This window comes from Salmo salar, chromosome ssa14 (assembly GCF_905237065.1).
Source record: "Salmo salar chromosome ssa14, Ssal_v3.1, whole genome shotgun sequence".
NCBI lineage: Eukaryota > Metazoa > Chordata > Actinopteri > Salmoniformes > Salmonidae > Salmo > Salmo salar.
In genome coordinates this window covers 51,298,761-51,322,555 of record NC_059455.1, presented here as the reverse complement: position 1 = coordinate 51,322,555, position 23,795 = coordinate 51,298,761, and the positions used below count along the sequence as shown (strand labels likewise).

Sequence of the window (23,795 nt, the reverse complement as noted above, 5' to 3'; positions counted from 1 at the left end):
CTCATGATTATTGCAACTCCATGAGGTGAGATCTTGCATGGAGCCCCAGGCCGAGGGAGATAGGCAGTTTCTTCCATTTGCGAATAATCGCACCAACTGTTGTCACCTTCTCACCAAGCTGCTTGGCGATGGTCTTGTAGCCCATTCCAGCCTTGTGTAGGTCTACAATCTTGTCCCTGACATCCTTGGAGAGCTCTTTGGTCTTGGCCATGGTGGAGAGTTTGGAATCAGAAAGATTTCTGGCTCCCAGGTGTCTTTTATACAGGTAACAAGCTGAGATTAGGAGCACTCCCTTTAAGAGTGTGCTCCTAATCTCAGCTCGTTACCTGTATAAAAGACACCTGGGAGCCAGAAATCTTTCTGATTGAGAGGGGGTCAAATACTTATTTCCCTCATTAAAATGCAAATCATTTTATAACATTTTTGACATGCGTTTTTCTCAATATTTTTGTTGTTATTCTGTCTCTCACTGTTCAAATAAACCTACCATTAAAATTATAGACTGATCATTTCTTTGTCAGTGGACAAATGTACAAAATCAACAGGGGATCAAATACTTTTTCCCCTCAGTGTACTTTCTGCACCATCCTGAACATTTATCTAGTCCTGTAGGTATGTTCTGCACCCTCCTGAACATTTATCTAGTCCTGTAGGTATGTTCTGAACCATCCTGAACATTTATCTAGTCCTGTAGGTATGTTCTGAACCATCCTGAATATTGATCTAGTCCTGTAGGTATGTTCTGCACCCTCCTGAACATTTATCTAGTCCCGTAGGTAAGTTCTGAACCATCCTGAATATTTATCTAGTCCCGTAGGTATGTTCTGAACCATCCTGGATATTGATCTAGTCCTGTAGGTATGTTCTGAACATTGACCTAGTCCTGTAGGTATGTTCTGAACCATCCTGGATATCTAATCCTGTTGGTATGTTCTGAACCATCCTGGATATTGATCTAGTCCTGTAGCTGTGTGTGGGAGGTGAAGGGTCAAGGGTTGACTCACCTGTGAGTGGACAGTGCTGTGGTCAGCATGAGATTCTCCACAGCCCACATACGCACAGCTGTTCTGTACACACACAGAGAAAACAATAGATTATTACTACAGAACTGTTACGTCCATATTCATACAAGGCCAAATGGTAGTCACAACTCTCAAAATAAAAGTCCCAAACAAAGCCAGGGACCGCTCACTCACCTCCAGACACGCCCACAGATTTGGTCCTCCAACCTTGCAGTCCTGACACTGGCCCTAGAAAACACCCACACACCACAACAGCCAACCAGCTTCAGTGACCAGAGAGACAGTATAATAATCTCAGACTGCTTCAGTGACCAGAGAGACAGTATAATAATCTCAGACTGCTTCAGTGACCAGAGAGACAGTATAATAATCTCAGACTGCTTCAGTGACCAGAGAGACAGTATAATAATCTCAGACTGCTTCAGTGACCAGACCAGAGAGACAGTATAATAATCTCAGACTGCTTCAGTGAACAGACCAGAGAGACAGTATAATAATCTCAGACTGCTTCAGTGAACAGACCAGAGAGACATTAATAATAGTTTATATTCTAGCTAATGCTACTCGATGATAAAGATCACTTAGCTTCCCTAATTAGCGTCTATCAGCTAACCACTATATAAAATGTGATAGTAGCGGAGTGAACAAAGTGGATAATCAGAATTCAACATCATAAGCGGATTTACAGAGTATTCGGCGAGTATTCAGACCCCTTCCCTTTTCCCCACATTGTTCCATTAGTCTTAATCTAAAATGGATTAAATAAAAAAAACACTTCCTCAATCTACACAGAATACCCCATGACAAAGCAGGTTTTTAATAATGTTTGCACATTTCTTAAAAAAAATTAAAAAAACAGAAATATGACATTTACATTAGTATTCAGACTTTTTGCTATGAGACAATAAATTGAGCTCAGGTGCATCCTGTTTCCATTGATCATCCTTGAGATGTTTCTACAACTTGACTGGAGTCCACCTGTGGTAAATTCAATTGATTGGACATGATTTGGAAAGGCACACACCTGTCTATATAAGGTCCCACAGTTGACAGTGCATATCAGAGTAAAAACCAAGCCATGAGGTCAAAGGAATTGTCTGCAGGGCTCCGAAACAAGATTGTCTCGAAGCACAGCTCTGGGGAAAAACATTTCTGCAGCATTAAAGGTCCCCAAGAACACAGTGGCCTCCATCATTCTTAAATGGATAAAAGTTTGGAACCACCAAGACTCTTCCTAGAGCTGGCCACCCGGCCAAACTGAGCAATCGGGGAGAAGGGGCCTTGGTCAGGGAGGTGACGAAGAACCCGATGGCCACTCTGACAGAGCTCCAGAGTTCCTCTGTGGAGATGGGAGAACTTTCCAGAAGGACAACCATCTCTGCAGTACTCCACCAATCAAGCCTTTATGGTAGAGTGGCCAGACGGAAGCCAAACCTCAGTTAAAAGGCACATGACAGCCCGCTTGGAGTTTGCTGTGGGGATGTTTTTCAGCGGCAGGGACTGGGAGACTAGTCAGGATCGAGGGAAAGATGAACGGAGCAAAGTACAGAGAGATCATTGATGAAAACCTGCTCCAGAGCGCTCAGGACCTCAGACTGGGGCGAAGGTTCACCTTCCAAAAGGACAACGACCCAAAGCACACAGCCAAGACAACACAGGAGTGGCTTCGGGACAAGTCTCTGAATGTCCTTGAGTGTCCCAGCCAGAGCCCGGACTTGAACCCGATTGAACATCTCTGGAGAGACCTGAAAATAGCTGTGCAGCGACGCTCCCCATCCAACCTGACGGAGCTTGAGAGGCTGTAATTACTGCCAAAGGTGCATCAACAAAATACTGAGTAAAGGGTCTGAATACTTATGTAAATGTGATTTCAGTTTTTTATACATTTGCACAAAAAAATTAAAACCTGTTTTTTCTTTGTCAATTGTGTGTAGATTGAGAGGGAGGGATATTTTATCCATTTTAGAACAAGGCTGTAACGTAACAATGTGGACTTCTGTACTACAGTACTCTGGAGGGGGACTTCTGTACTACAGTACTCTGGAGGGGGACTTCTGTACTACAGTACTCTGGAGGGGGACTTCTGTACTACAGTACTCTGGAGGGGGACTTCTGTACTACAGTACTCCGGAGGGGGACTTGCGTACTACAGTACTCCGGAGGGGGACTTGCGTACTACAGTACTCCGGAGGGGGACTTGCGTACTACAGTACTCCGGAGGGGGACTTACATGTGACTTGTGGATCAGTTCTTCCTTGGTGATTTCTCCAACACACTCCAGATGGGGACAGTCACTGCTGGACTCCACAGGCATCACTCACCTGAACCTGTATCTCACCTGTCAGAGGGAGGGGAGAGAGAGAGAGAGGGGATAAGAAAATATTTTATTTTTTAAATACTTCTTCCACAGCACTGATAAAACATTTAATCTGCTCATGCCACAGTAAGCCCTATTAGAAACAACGCAAGTCTCACAGGCATTCAGGCAACAGGCGGCTGGAAGGAACACGAAAAAGACTACAGATGTGGACAAAGAAAAATGATCCTTCTAAACCAGTTTGTCCCACAACACGAGATCTAAAATCATGTTCTTTTTTTTTGTGAACTAAAACAAGGGTTCCCAAACCCTTCCTGTACTGGACATTGTTTTGGGGAACAGAAATTAGCAGTTAAACATTTCTACATGCCCGTTGTGTTATTCAAGTGCGTTAACTTCTGTGCATCATGATTGGGAGGCTAACAACGCAACGAGACGGCACAATTAATGAATAATTAGCCTAGAGGAGCAGCAACGTTGCGCTATAAAAGGGGATGATACAGACGTGACTCTCACAACCACCTGAGACATTTCACAAAGTACCGAGATAAACTAATTCCAGTACCAAACCGGGTTTTTTTGGGGGGGGGTGTAAAAAAAACCATTCTTTTGACGACACTGTGGGAAAAGGGAGATACCTAGTAGAGGTCGACCGATTAATCGGAATGGCCGATTAATTAGGGCCGATTTCAAGTTTTCATAACAATCGGTATTTTTGGCCACCAATTTGCAGTTTTTTTTTTTTTACACCGTTATTTAACTAGGTAAGTCAGATTAAGAACACATTCTTATTTTCAATGACGGCCTAGGAACGGGGGTTAACTGCCTTGTTCAGGGGGGATTCGTTTTTGCAACCTTCTGGTTACTAGTCCAACGCTCTAACCACCTGCCTTACATTGCACTCCATGAGGAGACTGCGTGGCAGGCTGACTACCTGTTACACGAGGGCAGCAAGAAGCAAAGGTAAGTTGCTAGCTAGCATTAAACTTATCTTATAAAAAACTACCAATCTTAACATAATCACTAGTTAACTACACATGGTTGATGATATTACTAGTTTATCTAGCGTGTCCTGCGTTGCATATAATCGATGCGGTGCCTGTTAATTTCTCATCAAATCACAGCCTACTTCGACAAACGGGTGATGATTTAACAAGCGCATTTGCAAAAAAAGCACTGTCGTTGCACCAATGTACCTAACCATAAACATTAATGCATTTCTTTAAAATCAATACACAAGTATGTATTTTTAAAACCTGCATATTTAGTTAATATTGCCTGCTAACATGAATTTGTGTCACTTCTCTTGCGTTCCGTGCAAGCAGAGTCAGGGTATATGCTGCCTGGCTCGTTGCAAACTGTGTGAAGTCCATTTATTCCTAACAAAGACCATAACTAATTTGCCAGAATTGTACATAATTATGACATAACATTGAAGGTTGTGTAATGTAACAGCAATATTTAGACTTAGGGATGCCACCCGTTAGATAAAATACGGAACGGTTCCTTATTTCTCTGAAAGTGTTCATTCAGTATTGTTGTAATTGTCATTATTACAAATAAATAAATAAAATAATAAAAAAACTTTAAAACATTGGCCAATAAATCGGTATCGGCGTTGAAAAATCATAATCGGTCGATCACTAATACCTAGTCAGTTGTACAAGTGAATGCATTCAACTGAAATGTGTCTTCCTCATTTAACCCAACCCCTCTGAATCAGAGAGGTGATGGGGGGGGGGGTCTTAGAGTCCACGTCATAGGCATCTAGAGATTGGTTGTGCTAACAGCTCAACAACAGAAGCTGAGGCGATGATGACGACCACAGCAGACTGACGCTCCACTCTCCCTACCCACCAGATTATGCAGAGAACCTCACTGAGTCAAGGTTCAACCCCTGATAACACAGCCAGCCAGATAGCAACACGGCTTTTCACTGCTTCTCTAGAACGTCAACACATAGATGTGTGTGTGTGTGTGTGCCCTAATCCCAGGTCAGTAGCTCAAGGAGCATTGGCAGAATGGTGAGTGATTGTTGAAGATTTGGTGCAGTGGGGGGAAAGAAAAGCGGGTCATTTTCAATCCAAACAACACCTACCAACATGGTCTTGATGAACCACACAAAGCCTCAACAGGAAGAATCAGCGAGAATCAGTGGAGGACCACACAGCTCCAACACGCGCCCGACCACAGCTCCGACCACACGGCTCCGACGCGCCGACCACACGGCTCCGACCACACCGCTCCGACCACACCGCTCCAAAGCGCCCGACCACACAGCTCCAACCACAGCTCCAACGCGCCGACCACACAGCTCCAACCACACAGCTCCAACGCGCCAACCACACAGCTCCAACCACACAGCTCCAACGCGCCCGACCACACAGCTCCAACGCGCCGACCACACAGCTCCAACCACACGGCTCCGACGCGCCCGACCACACGGCTCCAACCACACGGCTCCGACGCGCCGACCACACGGCTCCGAAGCGCCCGACCACACAGCCCTAACACCCTGACCACACAGATCGCGTCACGTGCGTTTCAAACTGAACGTACACATATCACGTCATTCTATCATTACACCAACACTGCTTTCGTGCGTCTGCGTAGTCAGGCGCTAAAATACAACTTGGTTCCTATTTGTGACGCTTAACACGCTGCAAGTCCTACCTCTCCCATCTCCTCATTGGTTATTAGGAGCATATACCCACATGGCATCTCCTCATTGGTTATTAGGAGCATATACCCACGTGGGTGAAAGATGAACAGAGGTCAACACTCCAGTCCAGTTGGTGGTGGTAAAGCACTTTGAAGTTGGTTGCCAACCGCCATATTAAGTCCAAAGAAGAAGACGACTGAAGGAGGTGGGATGACTAGAAAGTAACTCAGATTACCCTTTTATCTGTGGATTAATTGTTGGAGTAGAGGACCTTGTGCATTTCAGGTGAAATAACAACCCAATGATTATACCCCAGGACAAATTAGCTAGCAACAGCAAGCTAGCTGAATTGCCATGAATGTTTAATGCTTTTCGACCTGTCCCCAAATTAATATAGTTGCGTGTCCTGATCGCGTCTGGTGTGGGGGGACAAAATCAACAGGAGCGCAACAGCTTGTGTGGTCTAGTCAGCATGCAACTCAAATAGTGACTCCAGCAGGGAGCCTGGTGAGAGACACTACCTCTACAGCCAAACCCAGCCCAAGACAGGGAGCCTGGTGAGAGACACTACCTCTACAGCCAAACCCAGCCCAGCCCAGGAGCCTGGTGAGAGACACTACCTCTACAGCCAAACCCAGCCCAAGACAGGGAGCCTGGTGAGAGACACTACCTCTACAGCCAAACCCAGCCCAGCCCAGGGAGCCTGGTGAGAGACACTACCTCTACAGCCAAACCCAGCCCAGCCCAGGGAGCCTGGTGAGATGACACTACCTCTACAGCCAAACCCAGCCCAAGACAGGGAGCCTGGTGAGAGACACTACCTCTACAGCCAAACCCAGCCCAGCCCAGGGAGCCTGGTGAGAGACACTACCTCTACAGCCAAACCCAGCCCAAGACAGGGAGCCTGGTGAGAGACACTACCTCTACAGCCAAACCCAGCCCAGGACAGGGAGCCTGGTGAGAGACACTACCTCTACAGCCAAACCCAGCCCAGGGAGCCTGGTGAGAGTGAGAGATAACACTAGACAGTTGATGGTCCAGCAGGACAGGTCAGGTCCATTCCCTTACAGATCAATAGTGTTTCCTCAGGTCACAATTATCAGTCTGCATAGATCCCAGCTGCACTCTTCCCCTCACAAACATCAGTCTGCATAGATCCCAGCTGCACTCTTCCCCTCTCCACAAACATCAGTCTGAATAGATCCCAGCTGCACTCTTCCCCTCACAAACATCTCACTCTCTATCTGACTCACACACCCACCCTAATAAATGCACTTTACACAGCTGATAAACACTTCAAGGTTCTCCGAGACAAAGGAGCTGATAGTGGACTACAGGAAACCGACGCCCCAATTCACATCGACAGGGCTGTAGTGGAGCGGGTCGAGAGCTTCAAGTTCCTCTGTGTCCACATCACTAAGGATCTATCATGGTCTATAACACAGCAACACAATCATGAAGAGGGAATGACAACACCTCTTCCCCTTCAGGAGGATAAAAGATTTGCCATGGGTCCTCAGATCCTCAAAGGTCTACAGCTGCACCATCGAGAATATCTTGACTGGTTGCTTCACCGCCTGGTATGGCAACTACGTGGTCTCCGACCGCAAGGCACTATTGAGGGTAGTGTGTACAGCCCAGTACATCACTGGGGTCAAGCTTCCTGCCATCCAGGACCTCTAAACCAGGCAGCGTCAGAGGAAGGCCCCAAAAATTGTCCAAGACTCCAGCCACCCAAGTTATAGACTGATCTCTCTGCTACCGCACAGCAAGCGGTACCGGAGCACCAAGTCTAGGTCCAAGAGGCTTCTAAACAGCTTCCACCCCCAAGCCATAAGACTCCTGAAAAGCTAATCAAATGGCTACCCAGTCTATTTCCAATGCCCCCCCACACACACCGTCACTTTGGTAATCTATGCATAGTCACTTTAATAACTCTACCTACATGTACATACTACCTCAACTAACCTGTGACACCGCACATTGACTCTGTACCGTAACACCCTGTATATAGCCTCCACATTGACTCTGTACCCCCTGTATATAGCCTCCACATTGACTCTGTACCGGTACCCCCTGTATATAGCCTCCACATGGACTCTGTACCGGTACCCCCTGTATATAGCCTCCACATTGACTCTGTACCGGTACCCCCTGTATATAGCCTCCACATTGTACCGTAACACCCTGTATAAGCCTCCACATTGACTCTGTACCGGTACCCCCTGTATATAGCCTCCACATTGTACCGTAACACCCTGTATATAGCCTCCACATTGACTCTGTAGCGTAATACCCTGTATATATTGTTATTTTTTACTCCTCCTCTTTAATTACTTGTTACTTTTATCCGTATTATTGGAAACTGCACTGTCAGTTAGGTGCTCATAAGTAAGCATTTCACTGTAAGGTCTACAACTGTTGTATTCGGCGCATGTGACTAATAAAACTTGATTTAACACACACACACACACACACACACACACACACACACACACACACACACACACACACACACACACACACACACACACACACACACACACACACACAAAAGTTTGGGGTCACTTAGAAATGTCCTTGTTTTTGAAAATAAGCACATTTTTTTGTCCATTAAAATAACATCAAATTGATCCGAAATACAGTGTAGACATTGTTAATGTTGTAAATGACTATTGTAGCTGGAAACGGCAGATTTTTTATGGAATATCTACATTGGCGTACAGAGGCCCATTATCAGCAACCATCACTCCTGTGTTCCAATAGCACGTTGTGTTAGCTAATCCAAGTTTATCATTTTAAAAGGCTAATTGATCATTAGAAAACCCTTTTGCAATTATGTTAGCACAGCTGAAAACTGTTGTTCTGCTTAAAGAAGCAATAAAACTGGCCTTCTTTAGACTAGTTGAGTATCTGGAGCATCAGCATTTGTGGCTTCGATTAACGGCTCAAAATGGGCAGAAACAAAGAACTTCCTCCTGAAACGCGTCAGTCTATTCTTGTTCTGAGAAATTAAGAGAAACTCTATGGGAGAAATTGCCAAGAAACTGAAGATCTCATACAACGCTGTGTACTACCAGACAAGCTAAATGCCTTCCCTGTGGCTCAGTTGGTAGAGCATGGTGTTTGCAACGCCAGGGTTGTGGGTTGCATTCCCATGGGGGGCCAGTACAACTTTTTTTTTTTTTTTAAATGCATGAAATGAAATGTATGCATTCACTAGTGTAAGTCGCTCTGGATAAGAGCGTCTGCTAAATGACTAAAATGTAAATGTAACGCTCGCTTCGAGGCAAGCAACACTGAAGCATGCACAAGAGCACCAGCTGTTCTGGATGACTGCGTGATAACGTTCTTGGCAGCCGACGTGAACAAACCCTTCAACAGGTCAACATTCACAAAGCCGCTGGGCCAGACAGATTACTAGGACTTGTACTCAGAGCATGCGCGGACCCACTGTCAAGCGTCTTCACTGACATTTTCAACCTCTCCCGACCGAGTCCGTAATACCCACATGTTTCAAATCAGACCACCATAGTCCCTGTGCCCAAGAAGCGAAGGTAACCAGCCTAAATGATTACCGCCCGTGGCACTCACGTCAGTAGCCATGAAGTGCTTTGAAAGGCTGGTCATGGCTCACATCAACAACATTATCCCAGAAACCCTAGACTCACTCCAATTTGCATACCGCCCAAACAGATCCACAGATGACGCAATCTCAATCGCACTCCACACTGCCCTTTCCCACCTGGACACCTATGTGAGAATGCTGTTCATTGACTACAGCTCAGCGTTCAACACCATCGTGCACACAAAGCTCATCACTAAGCTAAGGACCCTGGGACTAAAACACCGCAGTCTGCAACTGGATCCTGGACTTCCTGACGGGCGGCCCCCAGGTGGTAAGGATAGGTAACAACACATCCGCCACACTGATCCTTAACACGGGGGCCCCTCAGGGGTGTGTACTTACCCCTCCTGTATTCCCTGTTCACCCACTGCGTGGCCAAACACGACTCCAACACCATCATTAAGTTTGCTAACGACACAACAGTGGTAGGCCTGATCACCGACAAATCGACGAGATGGCCTATAGGTAGGTCAGAGACCTGGCAGTGTGGTGCCAGGACAACAACCGCTCCCTCAATGTAGCAAGACAAAGGAGATGATCATGGACGACAGGAAGGACCCCATTAACATCGACAGGGGCTGTAGTGAAGCGGATCGAGAGTTTCAAGTTCTTTGGTGTCCACATCACCAACAAACTATCATGGTCCAAACATACCAAGACAGTCATGAAGAGGGCACGACAAAACCTTTTCCCCTCAGGAGACCGAAAAGATTTGGCATGGGACCTCAGATCCTCAAAAGGTTCTACAGCTGCACCATCGAGAGCATCCTGACCGGTTGCATCACCGCCTGGTATGGCAACAGCTCGGCATCTGACAGTAAGGCGCTACAGAGGGTAGTGCGTACAGCCCAGTACATCACTGGGGCCAAGCTTCCTGACATCCAGGACCTATATACCAGGCAGTATCAGAGGAAAGCCCATAAAATTGTCAGAGACTCCAGTCACCCAAGTTAGACTGTTTTCTCTGCTACTGCACGGCAAGCGGTACCGGAGCACCAAGTCTAGGACCAAAAGGCTCCTCAACAGCTTCTACCCCAAGCCATTAGACTGCTGAACAATTCATAAAATGGCCACCGGACAATTTACATTGACACAGCCTCGTTATCGTTATTCTTTTTATGTTACTTTTAATTTTAGTCTAGTTGGTAAATATTTTCTTCTTGAACTGCACTGTTGGTTAAAGGCTTGTAAGTAAGCATTTCACGGTGAAGTCTACACTTGTACTCAGCGCATGTGGCAAATAAAGTTTGATTTGATCTGCAGAGTAGAATGGGAGAAACTGCCCAAATACAGGTGTGCCACGCTGGTAGCGTCATACCCAATAAGACTCAAGGCTGTAATCGCTGCTAAAGGTGCTTCAACAAAGTGCTGAGTAACGGGTCTGAATACTTATGTAAATGTGATATTTCCATATTTTAAATTTTCTTTAATACATTTGCAACAATTGCTAAAAATCAATTTTTGTTGTCATTATGGGGTATTGCGTGTAGATTGAGAAAAAAAAACGAATCCATTTTAGAATAAGGCTAATGTAACAATGTGGAAAAAAGTCAAGGGGTCTGAATACTTTCCGAATGCAGTGTATGTATGTATGTATGTATGTATGTATGTATGTATGTATGTATGTATGTCCTTGAAACAACCACAACCAATCCGATCCTTAGAGAAGAGGTTTTTCACCCAAAACCTCATCAATTCATGAGATAATCTCCAATATTACTCGATTTTCACAATTTACTTTAAAATACATAAATTCATCCGAATGATCAAGTATAGCCAAATGTTGGGAGGGGCATTTGTTCTATACAGAGCACTGGACCTCAAGCTGATTCGTACTAGAATGTTGTTGTTTTTTTACATCCCTTTCGCTTCTAACCCCTTGCATTTCTCAGACCAGTTAATTATCAACCAGCATGTCAAAACAGATGCTAGCAACTGGATGTAATGTATTTAGTTAGCTACTGGCTATTGGCACACATTACCTGCAGTTCAGTCGGTGCGCCAGATCACTGACAGAGGCTAAGCTAAGCTAACGGTCAAAGGCAGTTGGCCCGGGGCGCTAACTAGCCAACATGCTAACCAGTCGATGTGAAATATGTTGAAGGTTCAATTCAATTCAATCCCGATGTGAATCAAGCAGAGTTATCTGAATTTTTTAACACGATTCATGCTAGCTAACAACACATGTCTTGCATGGGAACAAAATAGATTGACAACTGGATGATGCTAACATTTAGCTAGTTAAGCTAGCAAACGTCAACTGCTGCTCGCTTCTCGTTTCTGCAGCAACACACCGAACAAAAATAACCTTTTGGCTCTTACCTGCACGTTTGGAAATTACAGTTTGGAAGAAAGGCTCCGGTTATCTTTGAACGCTAACACACCGGTTCAAGATCTCTCCTTGACATTACTTCAAACGGTAAACCGACGAAATGTAACAGTTTAAAGAGAAACCGTTCATTCGTAATGCACAACTTCCAGGTTGTTGATCTGCCTTCTTCTTCTTCTACGGAGTTTAACGGCGGTTGGCACCCAATATGTTGCATTACCTGCAACTGGACTATGATATAAAATCCATTATACTTTGTGATACAAAATAAAATTAAAATAAATAAATAATAACAATAATTTTTGACCCCATCTGCACCATGCCAACGGCCTGGGAGGACGGGTCACCGCCATTCAATACACCCTGTGAACTCTTCTGAAGTCAAATCTCAGATGCCCAAATACTCTTATATTTACGTAATTTAGCAGACGCTCTTATCCAGAGCGACTTACAGTAGTGAATGCATACATTTCTTTTCATGCATTTTTTTTTTGTACTGGCCCCCCGTAGAATCAAACCCACAACCCTGACATTGCACACACCATGCTCTACCAACTGAGCCACAGGGAGGCTACTTCTCTGCAGATGCCACCACAACATCACTTTTCTCTGATTTATGTTCCATTTCTGCGTTACAGTTGATAACCATTGCTAAGACGACAACCTTACTGAAGCATATATCACTTCGTAGGCCTATCCCTCTGTGTTGGCACATATCTACTACTCACAGGGATCCTCTCTCAGGAACTCTCACCCTTGATCAATCCTCCTCTACTTTCTTCACTGCCTCAGCATACGACACCTTCTGCACTACTCTGACTCTAGCCACCTCAACCTGCCTCTTGCACCAGACACTCCCGATCCCCAGCAACATGGGCACTTCTACAGTAGACACACACAACTTTATCCACAGAAACTATACAATCCTCATCCATGCCCTCCTGCACTCTTCCCACATCTTGGAATCTCCCTCCTACAAACTGCTGCAACAGGACCATAAACGTGGCACCTAAAACACAGCAGTGGATTCGCACAAAAGCTCTAACAGGATCCTGCTATATCCTAACAATGACCTTGTTGGTAAAGACTGACTCAAAACTCAAAAGGACTGACAGTGACTCCTCTTTTTCACCACACTCACCCCCGGGGTCTGCCTGCACCAAAATGGCGAGCGTCACAAACACCAGGAATCTTCAACTTCAATTGCTCCACCTCCACATTAACGTTACCCCAGAAATCACTACTTTCAATGGTTCCCTGTTCCTAAGAGCAAAGCAAGAAACAGATCTTGACTCAAGTTGCGTGACACAGTGTCCCACTGCCCTGGTTAGAAGAAACACAAACAAATATCAGAAGTCCACTACAAGTTACCTTCACTGATTCAACTGCACCTAACTCCTTTCCCACCCACCCTGAAACCACACGGATCCGCCAAATGACAAGGAGTGGATCTGCCTTCTGACGCCCTAGGCCATCTTGTGGTTGTGTGGGAATGGGGTGTTAGCGCGCCACCTAACGACTAAGAATAAGATAACAAAATTCAGATTCTGCAAGCAATGGCCAGTCCAAACGCTGACCAGTAAACAAATTGAAATAGATTTTGACTTGGATTTTTATATAGTCTATAACCACTTGTCCATCTATAGTTTTTATGCGAGTATGTGCCATGTAACAAAAAAAATTTATGACAGCTGTGATGGAAACAGGAAGATCGGGTAAAATGTTATAAATGCTGACAGATCATTTGTTTGTTCAACATGGTGGGATCTATTTTGTCCATGTCGGTAAAATAATGACGTGAGAAGTAGCGGTGGAAACGTGCATGTCAAATATTGATATAATAACCATCGCTTATCAAAGTAAACTTGGAGTCCGATGGCGATATGTTGTGAGATCCTACCACTACGTCTTGGGGGAATCATGCTGTTTATTAGGCTACAGATTAAATAAATGATGATGAACTTCACAGGGTGAGAAAATGCATGGTGACCTTCATTCTTTTTCCAAGTAAAGCAAGGGTCTTTATGAAGGTAAAATAGGATGACTGAAGTGCTTACAAGTGGCATGGTGATCGAAAGCTTAACTGCCAGCTGTTAACTCATAATGTAGACTAGCCTACCCATTCCATATCTGCCAGCTGTTGGCTAGAAGTGGAAACCACATATCCTGGAGGCTGCATTTATTGTAGCCGGGGATTTTAACAAGGCTAATCCTGAAAACAAGACTCCTAAATTATATCAGCATATCGAATGGGCAGCCAGGTCAGCTGGTAAAACCCTGGATCATTGTTATTCTAACTTCCACGACACATAAAGCCCCTCCCGCCCCTCCTTTCGGAAAAGCTGACTACGACTCCATTTTCTTGCTCCCAACCTATAGACAGAAACTAAAACAAGCATCCCGCTCACTTCGTGTTCGAACGCTAGTCCGACCAATCTGACTTACCGCTTTCCAGTTTGCTCGATCCCGTGGACTGGGTATATTTCCGACAAGCTCGAACAACAACATTTGACGAAAACGCCTGATTCGGTGAGCCCGAGTTTATTAGCAAGTGCATCGCGTGATGTCGTACCCACAGCAACTATTATAAACATTCCCAAACCAGAAACCGTGGATTGTTAGCAGCATTACGCACCGAAACTGAAAGCGCGAACTACTGCTTAATCAGGGCAAGTTGGACGGGAAAACATGACCGAATACAAACAGTGTAGCTACTATTCCCTCCGAAGAGCAAGCAAACAAGCTGCGTCAGTATAGAGACAAAGTAGTAGTTTGGCAATTCAACGGCTGCAGACACAAGAGGTATGTGGCAGGGTCTACAGAGCCAATCCACGGATTACAAAAAGAAACCAGCCCCATCTCCGACCAGGATGTCTTTGCTCCCAGACAAACTAAACAACTTCTTTGCTCTCTTGAGGACAATACAGTCCGACACGGCCCACTACCCAAACCTACAGGACTCTCCTTCCGTGGCCAACTTTAGAGTAAAGCATTTAAACATGTCAACCCTCACAAGGCTGCCAGCCCAGGACGTCATCCATAGCCGCGTCCTCGGAGTATCGCAGACCAGCTTGGCTGGTGTGTTTACGGACATATTCCAATCAATCCTTATCGTCTGCTGTTCCCATCATACTTCAAGAGGGCCACCATTGTTCCAGTTCCCAAGAAAGCTAAGGTAACTGGAACTAAAATGACTATCGCCCCGTAGTACTCAATTCTGTCATCATGAAGTGCTTTTGAGAGACTAGTCAAGGACCATATCACCTCCACTCCTGCACTGACACCCTAGACCCACCCACCCCTTCACTGCCTAACAGGTCCACAGACTCTACCAATTCCAACTGACACTGCCCCAACCCATCTGACCCTGGTTCCTGACCCCGCTGCAACTGGGTATTGGACTTCCCCTTGATGGACACCCCCAGGTGGGCAGGGTATGGGCCCGATTCCACCCTGAACGATCTCAAACACTGGGGCCACACAGGTGCTTGCTTCAGCCCTCTCCCTGTACTCCCTGTTCACCCATGCATGCCTCGAACTCAATCAAAATGTCTGCAAAGATGATACTAAGAGTGGTAGGCTTGATTACCAACAAATCTACGAGACGGCCCAGGAGGAGTGTGAGGGTTCTCAGAGTGTGGTGCCAGAAAAATAACCTCACACCCAACATCAACAAAACAAAGGAGATGGGATCGTGGACTTGTGAAATACAGAGGGAGCACCTCCCATCCACATCGAAGGTACAGTAGTGAAGAGGGTAGTAAGTTTTAAGTTCCTCGCGAACACATCACTTGACAAATCTGAACTGGTCCACCCATTACAGACAAGCGCAGTGAAGTTAGTGCAACAGCGCCTCTTCAACCTGAGGAGTCTGAAGAAACTACTTGTCACCAAAGCATTCACAAACTTTTACAGATGCACAATCAAAAGCATCCTGGCCGGAAGAATAACCGCTTCGGTACGGCAACTGCTCCGCCCCATAACCGCAAAGGGCTCTCCAGAGGGTGGTGAGGTCCGCCCAACGCGGTCACCGGCGGCAAACCACCTGCCCTCCAGACACTCCACCACCTGATGTCACAGGGAAGGCCACAAAGATCATCAAGGACATCAACCACCCGAGCTACGCCTGTTCAGTACCCTCATACTATCGAAGGCGCAGGTCAGCACAGGTATACTCAAAGCTGGGACCCAGATACTGAAAATAAAGCCCCACCCCAAGGGCCATCAGACTGCTAAACAGCCATCACTAACATTGAGTGTATGACATTAAAGATTTATAAATCTTTATAGATGCTGGTTAATCGAAGTGATCTGTTTGGCAGACACTGTTTGATACTGCACTGCTTCACGACAACCATATTTTCCAGCGGTGGTGGAGGTTCGTTTCACCAGATCACTGGCGTAAATTCATCGCTCGAGATAATTTATACTACTTGATGTTGTGGAAGGAAGATTTTACTGATGATATCAACCACTGAGTGACGTTTGTCGATTTGCTATTTATCCAGAAGGCGAGGTTGGGTACAGGTGGCATTGTTGACCGAGATATCAAACAGCTTCATCCGCGCTTATCAGATCGCAACAGCACTAACATTATATACAACATACCGACTTAACCCAGCGACGATACAATTTGATGAAAATACCACTAGCCACTTTAAACATCGCATTTATAAATGTTTGAGACACTCCTACATTATCATCCTTCATATATATATCAGACTTACATACCATCCATCGTGATCTTGCTATCCGATTAACATCACCAGCCACTTCAATGCCACTTATGTTTAGCTTGATTATCGATCCATATGGATATATCAGACTTCGATACTGATTTATTTCAGATTTTATTTATGCTGTTCGGCCATCGCTCATCCATATATTTTATACATATTCTTATTCCTTTACACTTGTGTATAAGGTAGCGTTGTGTTCGTTTCACTTACTTGTCCGATATTACTGCACCGTTTGTTGCATGGCGATTTCGCTACACTCGCATTAATATCTGCAATTGATGTATGTGGATAATAAATATGATTTGATCGCTGGTTTGTCTTCTTAGTAGATACTAGTCTCTCTGTATGAATACGTTTGATAATCCTCATTATAATAGATTAAAGACGTTTAGCGTCGACTCGTGCAGGAACATGTCCAAGCTTTGTTGTTGGCTTACTGCAACCTCTTTGTCCTCGTCCCCTGCAGCAGCGACACTGAAATCCGGACTTTGAACCGCGACGTTGTTCCTGCAGGTTTTATATCGTTTTCTTACTGTACAGACTGCCAGCAAAGATGTAGCTTTGCAGCGGAGAGGAGGCTGGTGTTAGTTAAACTGCATCAGTTTTCTTTAGCAGGCACTTTGACTTTATATATGTGTTTTAACTGACAACAAAGCAGGCAGTCTGCAGTTAATGCACTTGCATTAGCTAAACCAGCAGCGCACTCACAGCGCTGGGAGCCAGGCAGCAATGCATGGCGGGTGACTGCTTTTGTTGCGGGGTGCTGTTCCATATATTTGTGGTGTTGTTCGAGATCTTTCTCCGACTGTTAGCTGGTCCATGTATTTGGTGGGTGTTGTTCAGACTTATCCTCCGACCGCTATTGGTCCATGGGTTTGGTATAATGTTCCAGACCTTCTTCTCCGACCGCGTTAGCTGGTCCGCATTTGGTGCTTGTTCGATTTTCCTACCAATAGTTGGTCCATGGTTTATCTTGGCGACCGTAGAGTTAGGCACTGAGCCGACCCTATTTATTAAAGATGTGTTGAATAAGGCAGGTGTAGACCTTACTGATATGCTTACTTATGCTTCTTAACCAACAATGTAGCTTTAACTGAGGCTGACAAACATTATTTAAACAAAATAAACCCATAAAAAATACAAATGATAATGACGCTATATATATAACTTGCACGCCAGGCTTGTCATTTACATGCAGGTAGTGGATTATATATAGATAATTAATAGTGTGGCAGCAGGTATAAAAAAATGGTTAGTAAGCTTAAATGCAAATGGTCCCAGGGCTATTTCAATTAACCATTTTAACATTTTTACATTTGCTCATTTGCGCACGCCTCATCCAGACGATTTACAGTAATGAATGCTACATTTCATACATTGCTTTTTAAATTTACATATCATTCCGAATCGAATCCACAACCCTATTGTTGAATATCATGTTTTACTAATTGAGCTTATGGATAGTAGGCAGTGGCTTTTGAGGTGGTGGCATGCAGGAGCTTGACCTTGACTTGTTTCTGGTACCGCTTTATCTTAGCGTAGTAAACACAGTCTGACTTGGGACTGAGCCTTGATAATTTTGTTTCAGGTTTGTCCCCAGGACGATCAGGCGGTGGATGTAACTGGCTGGATGTTCTCAATGGTAGCTGAGATCCTTGATGATCTAGACTTTTGCTAAATTTTTTAGGTTTCCTACAGGGTGCCGCATTGTCGTTTGTCTTCATGACTTTATTGGTGGTTTAAACTTACATATTGACCTGTTTCCACTACAGCCTTGTGACAGGATCGGACGTGTTCATTCTCTTCTGAAGTCCATAATTATTCTCTTTTTGTTCTGATTACGCGAGGGAGAGGTTGTTGTCCTGGTACTTACTGCTAGGTCTTTGACTTTCCATAGGCTGTCTTATTGTTTGTCAGGATCAGGCGACAATACTACAGGCTTCCAAATTCGACAGGTGTGTTCAGAGGCGTGGCGGATTGAGTATAAATTTTGACGTGGTTTGTGTTGATGTTTTCATGGCAGATGTTTTGATGTTTACCTTTACAACCTGATAACCACAAAAAGTTCCAGGATCCATTTGTATGGTGTTAACTATCTTAGCTGCGGGATTATTTGTGGCGTGTTGGCGGTGTTGAACGCTTTGCTGTAGTCACGAAATGCATTTCCTCACATATGCGTTTTGAAAATATTCAGACCCTTGATTTTTCTACATTTTATGTTATGATTGACTTTAAAATGAATCAGCTTGATTGTTTCTTAATCATAAATAATAACTTATAATGACGAAATGAAGCGTTTTAGAAATGTGGCGTAATTAATTTTTATATGGCTACTAACCTTTGCTAGCGTGATTGCGTTTTGATAATAGCTAGTGAAAATTGAGCGCCAAATTCAAAACTATAAATTTAATACTTTCATCTTTTCAAACATAGATTATTTACACTATTTTATAGATACTTCTTCCTGAATTCAACCACGTTGTCCGATTGTAAAGGCTTTACAGTTGCGCGCCATTGATTATGTTAGATTATATAGACATAAATAACTATATTGTGCTATTTTCTGCTAATTAGATGTATCATATATTGCTAAAATAACTATACAATGAAGTACTCAATTTTGACGATCTTTATCAGGTGATAATTTTGTGACATCATAAAACATATTAATACATGCATTTTTTGTCTGATGTTTTATATTTATACTAAAATAGTATTTAATATTACGCGTGACGTCAGAAATATACTGTTTAAAAATAGCGAATACTTTAATATAATAATTTTTCGTTAATCGCACTTTTGTGGAATTAAATTGTCCATTTATGGTAACATTGATTGATAATTTTACGTTGTTGCAATTGAAATATGTTGCGGTGAAATTATTGGCACTCAGTAAGATAATTTCAATAAAGGTGTTTCTATGGTCACCAGACCACTTCGTTCCTATATTTCCTGCTGATGTTTTATTACTTTGAATGATGGCGGTGTTGATTTGCAGGTATTGATTTGCCCATAATCGACAGGAGGTTTAGTGAAAGAATGTTTATCTGATGGTGGCATGCAGCTTGTAGGCAGACACGTGTTGTGTCTGCACCGAAGTGTCCAGAGCATGGAGGCGCCACTGCACAGGCTAGCACTGTGAGACGGCGGCGCCGGGCACCAACCCAGCAGCAGGACCGCGCCCCTGCCTTGTGGCGGGAGGACAGGCACCAGAGCCCAATGACTCCTCCAGGCTACACATGTTTCTGCTTGAACGGTTGTGGAATAGATCTATGAGGTGGTATGAGGCCCGACGCCCACAGGTGGTTATGCTTACAGCTCAACACCGTGTACGTTTTATATTTGCTGATAAACACCATTGGCAATCTCGCATTGGCTGCTTCGGCTTTTCACATTGTTATTCACACCATACACGCATGGTATTTATCCGGCATATTGTGAGAATGTTCTGCTGTTTAAAAGATCTCTTAGTATGATCATTTATGGCCATGGTGGTATTTTAAAAAAAAAAAAAATAGCCTCTGCTGTGTTTCGCTTAAATAGCCTGACTGCCATTAGGTACTGAGATGATCATCAGACTTTGTGAGACCATACAGCAATGGTTCTGTCCCTCCACGCAAACGTTGACTCTGTGGCTGCAGGCTGCACTTTATGGCATGATCGAGATCATTGCTTCCTTTAGATTTGAATTCACTGAGTATATCTGGGATATCATAATCTTTGCTTTATCTACTACATCGCTGTACCAGATTGTCCAGGCTGGTGAATGCTTTATTCAGGTCTGGGAGGAGAGATCTCAGAGATCATCTGCCACTCATCTGTGGCGAGTTACAGGCATTGCGGAGTATATATATCATATTTTATTTGATTTGTTTAATGATATTATATCAGTTGGGACACTTGTAGTTTGTGCTTTCAATTTAATTTTGAGGTGATTTCAAATCCAGACTTACACATAATTTGGATTTAATTGATTATTTTTGTGATTTTGTTGTTTGTATATCTAATCGTGGAAGATAGGTGATGACAGATTGTTTTTTTCATCGATTGTTAAGAGTTATGTTCTTGATTTTGAGTATATTTTATTCTCCATTGCTGCTGGTGACTCCAGCACAATAATTTATAAAAATACTTACTGTAAACGTTGATAAAATATTAAACTGTTATTCAAAGAATACATTTATGCAACCGCTGCAGATTTGTGTTTATTTGAAATAATTCGATGGATTGCGCTTAGAAAATATAATTTATATAAAGATCCACCATTTTGCTTATCTAAATTGCAAAAATATTTAGTATTTCCATTTTACTTGATTTTGATTGTAGGCATTTAAGGGAACTTTCTAGGTCTACATTAGTCAGCATTTGTCTGATGAAGTCCATAATCATGTCCAAACAGGCTCTTGTTGTTAGCGCGTTTAGTTAGCTAATCCAATGTATAAGCGGGCGGAATGCCAACATAAAGTTTAAAAAGATATTTGTCCGTTTCAGGTTAAAAGCATCAATCTTAGGGCTTGGACGGATGATCGGACACTTTATTTCTAACTATATAAAAAGTTGAGAAATGTTCTCATTTATAATTGCGACTTGGCCAAGATAGCTGTGCAGTTCATAACATAATAACAAACATAATTACACTGGGAGGAACAACATGTTCAGTCAATAATACAGAAAAAGGAGTATCACAGAATGATAAAAACATGCATATGGATAGGCAAAAGTCCATGGTGGCAGCATATATCGTGGAGTTCAGTAACATTCTGAACTGGACCATTCAGGTGTTCCTAAAATGTTATGGACTACAGCTACCTCTCACCGCAGGCGCACATCGAACTGATGTCCTTCCTTTGCTAACTAATCCCTGACTTTGTTCGCTTTCTCTGTTCATCACAGATTTCAAATAACTTTGTAAAGACTGCTGATATTCCAGGAAGCGCGAGAAGTGCAAATACTTAATACCGTGTTCGCAAGGTAATGATTTAAATATTCCACCATCATTTTTACTTTCCTGCAAGGATTTTTCTGTTTTTGTTTGCTATATGAGTTCTGTTATAATTTGCTATAGGTACCATTCAAACAGTTTTAAACTGTGTTTTAATCCAATCTACTTTAATATGCATATCCAGCTTCTGAGTTTGATGGACAGTTTAATATGGTATTGGGACTCAGTGATAATATTGCTCTCTTTATGCGATTAGGTCGGCAGGTTCAAACCTTATTTACGGTATTCCACACTTTTTGCTATGAATTCAGAAATTGAGTTTCAGGTATGATCCTGTTTCTATTGATCATCCTTGATACGCATTTGGACCGCAGCCCGGTGATGTTGACCTATTAATATTTGCAATTATGTCTGACTTTGTGTTCCTTTTAGTTAGTTTGACTGTCTGACTTTCATATTCTAACAGTTTGTATTTATGTTCAGACTTAGCAGCACGTAAAAAAGACAGAATAGCTTAATTAGGCTAGGAGTTATAGCTTCACAATAAGCACTTTATTTATATTTATGTAACTACTTTGACACACATCTCTTTAGTGACACTTATAAAACTAAAAAAACCCACTTAACTAGGTGTTTGCTAAGAACAAATTTATTTATAATGACGGTTCACCTCATTAAACTTTGACGATTGCACACTAGCGCTACTTGGACTTCCGACACGGGTTTCGATGGGATGCGGGTCGATTCACCGAACATGGTAATTTCTTGCACTATGCTAAGGTGAACAGGCGCTGCGGTCCTGGTCAGCGAGTGCACTTAACAGGTTATGGATCCCACCAGCAGTAGTAACCGCGGAATATGTCGGCATCATTCAGTGAGAGGCACTATATAGGAAGAGCTCGCTATTTCATTGAGGCAATTCTGAAGCATTTTTCAGTTGATTATATCCAGTTGTACAAACTGATTGTATCTTACTTTTCCTTTTCAGACAGGAGAATGATGTTTTGACTGACATAATAACAATGGCAAATTATCCTTGATACCTTTGCTGATACTAACGCGCCTCACTTTATTTTTTTCTTATATAGTGTTCATTGTCTGGAGGAGAGTTGAACTATAATGGCTGGTTGACCGGTGTTGGTGACATGTGATGGCTTTAGCAAGAATAAATTTTATTTTATAATGATTCATAACCTGATGGCGTTGGGTAATTATGCGCTTGCTCAAGGGGACTTTTGATTGCTTGGTTGCGATACAGCCCGATCGAACTGGTCCAGAACACTTTTAGTAATTGCATTGTAGTGTTTTTGATCGTTGTGCCACTCGAGGCTATTTACACGACCATTGCATCTATTGTTCTTGGCTTCGACCCCAAGATTTATTATCCCAGAGATAACTTGTGTCTTATGTCCTCTTCTCTACAGCTTTAAGCTAATGCGTTCCTGCAGGTGATGACTGTTAAGACTGCCATTGATGACAGATGACGCTCTCACTGGCTCCTTCCACTGTTGTTCCATTCAGCAATCAGCGTATTAAACCTGCCCGATATTGGAATGAGAATCCTCTCATATAGGTTTCCTTCCTCCGTTATAGTAGGTTGGCCTCCTCTCTCACAGGAAGTGCTCTCCTCTCTCTCTCAGGTAGTTGGCCTTCCTCCTCTCTCATATAGGTTGGCCTCTCTCTCACTGGTAAGGTTTTCCCTCTCCTTTCTTCACTGCAAAGGTTCCTCTCTCACCAGAAGCTTCTTACATTGGTAAGGCTTCTTTCCTTCTCATCAGAAGGCTTTCCTTCTTTATCAGGAAGGTCGATTGCTGATATGGGAACTAACAACCCAGGCTTGTTGTGGTTTAGTGGTCTGTTCTGAATTTGCTAGTTAAATCCTGTCGAGTTGTATTGGATCCTCGGTTTAATAATACTAAGACCTCCAAAATTGGACCTGATTTCTGCTTGTAATCTGTATTTATGATATGGATTGAAGGCTGTGGTTATACCAGGCGTTTTGTCCAGGTGTATTTGAACTTCTGTTGCTCACAGAAATATTCTCCTGTCTGATCTTTATAAAGTTAATTCTGTTTCGGGAATGGCTATTTATTAAAAATCTATTGGCGTTATGTGGTTGTGTTCTCTGGTCTTATGTATCATGGAATGAATGCACA

General features: G+C 43.4%; 1 pseudogene; it reads right to left on the bottom strand.

Annotated features, from left to right (window-relative positions):
* LOC123726582 (ubiquitin carboxyl-terminal hydrolase 33-like) overlaps positions 1-12,124 on the bottom strand; it is a 56,446-nt pseudogene extending 44,322 nt beyond the window's left edge.
* Positions 12,125-23,795: the final 11,671 nt, after the last annotated feature.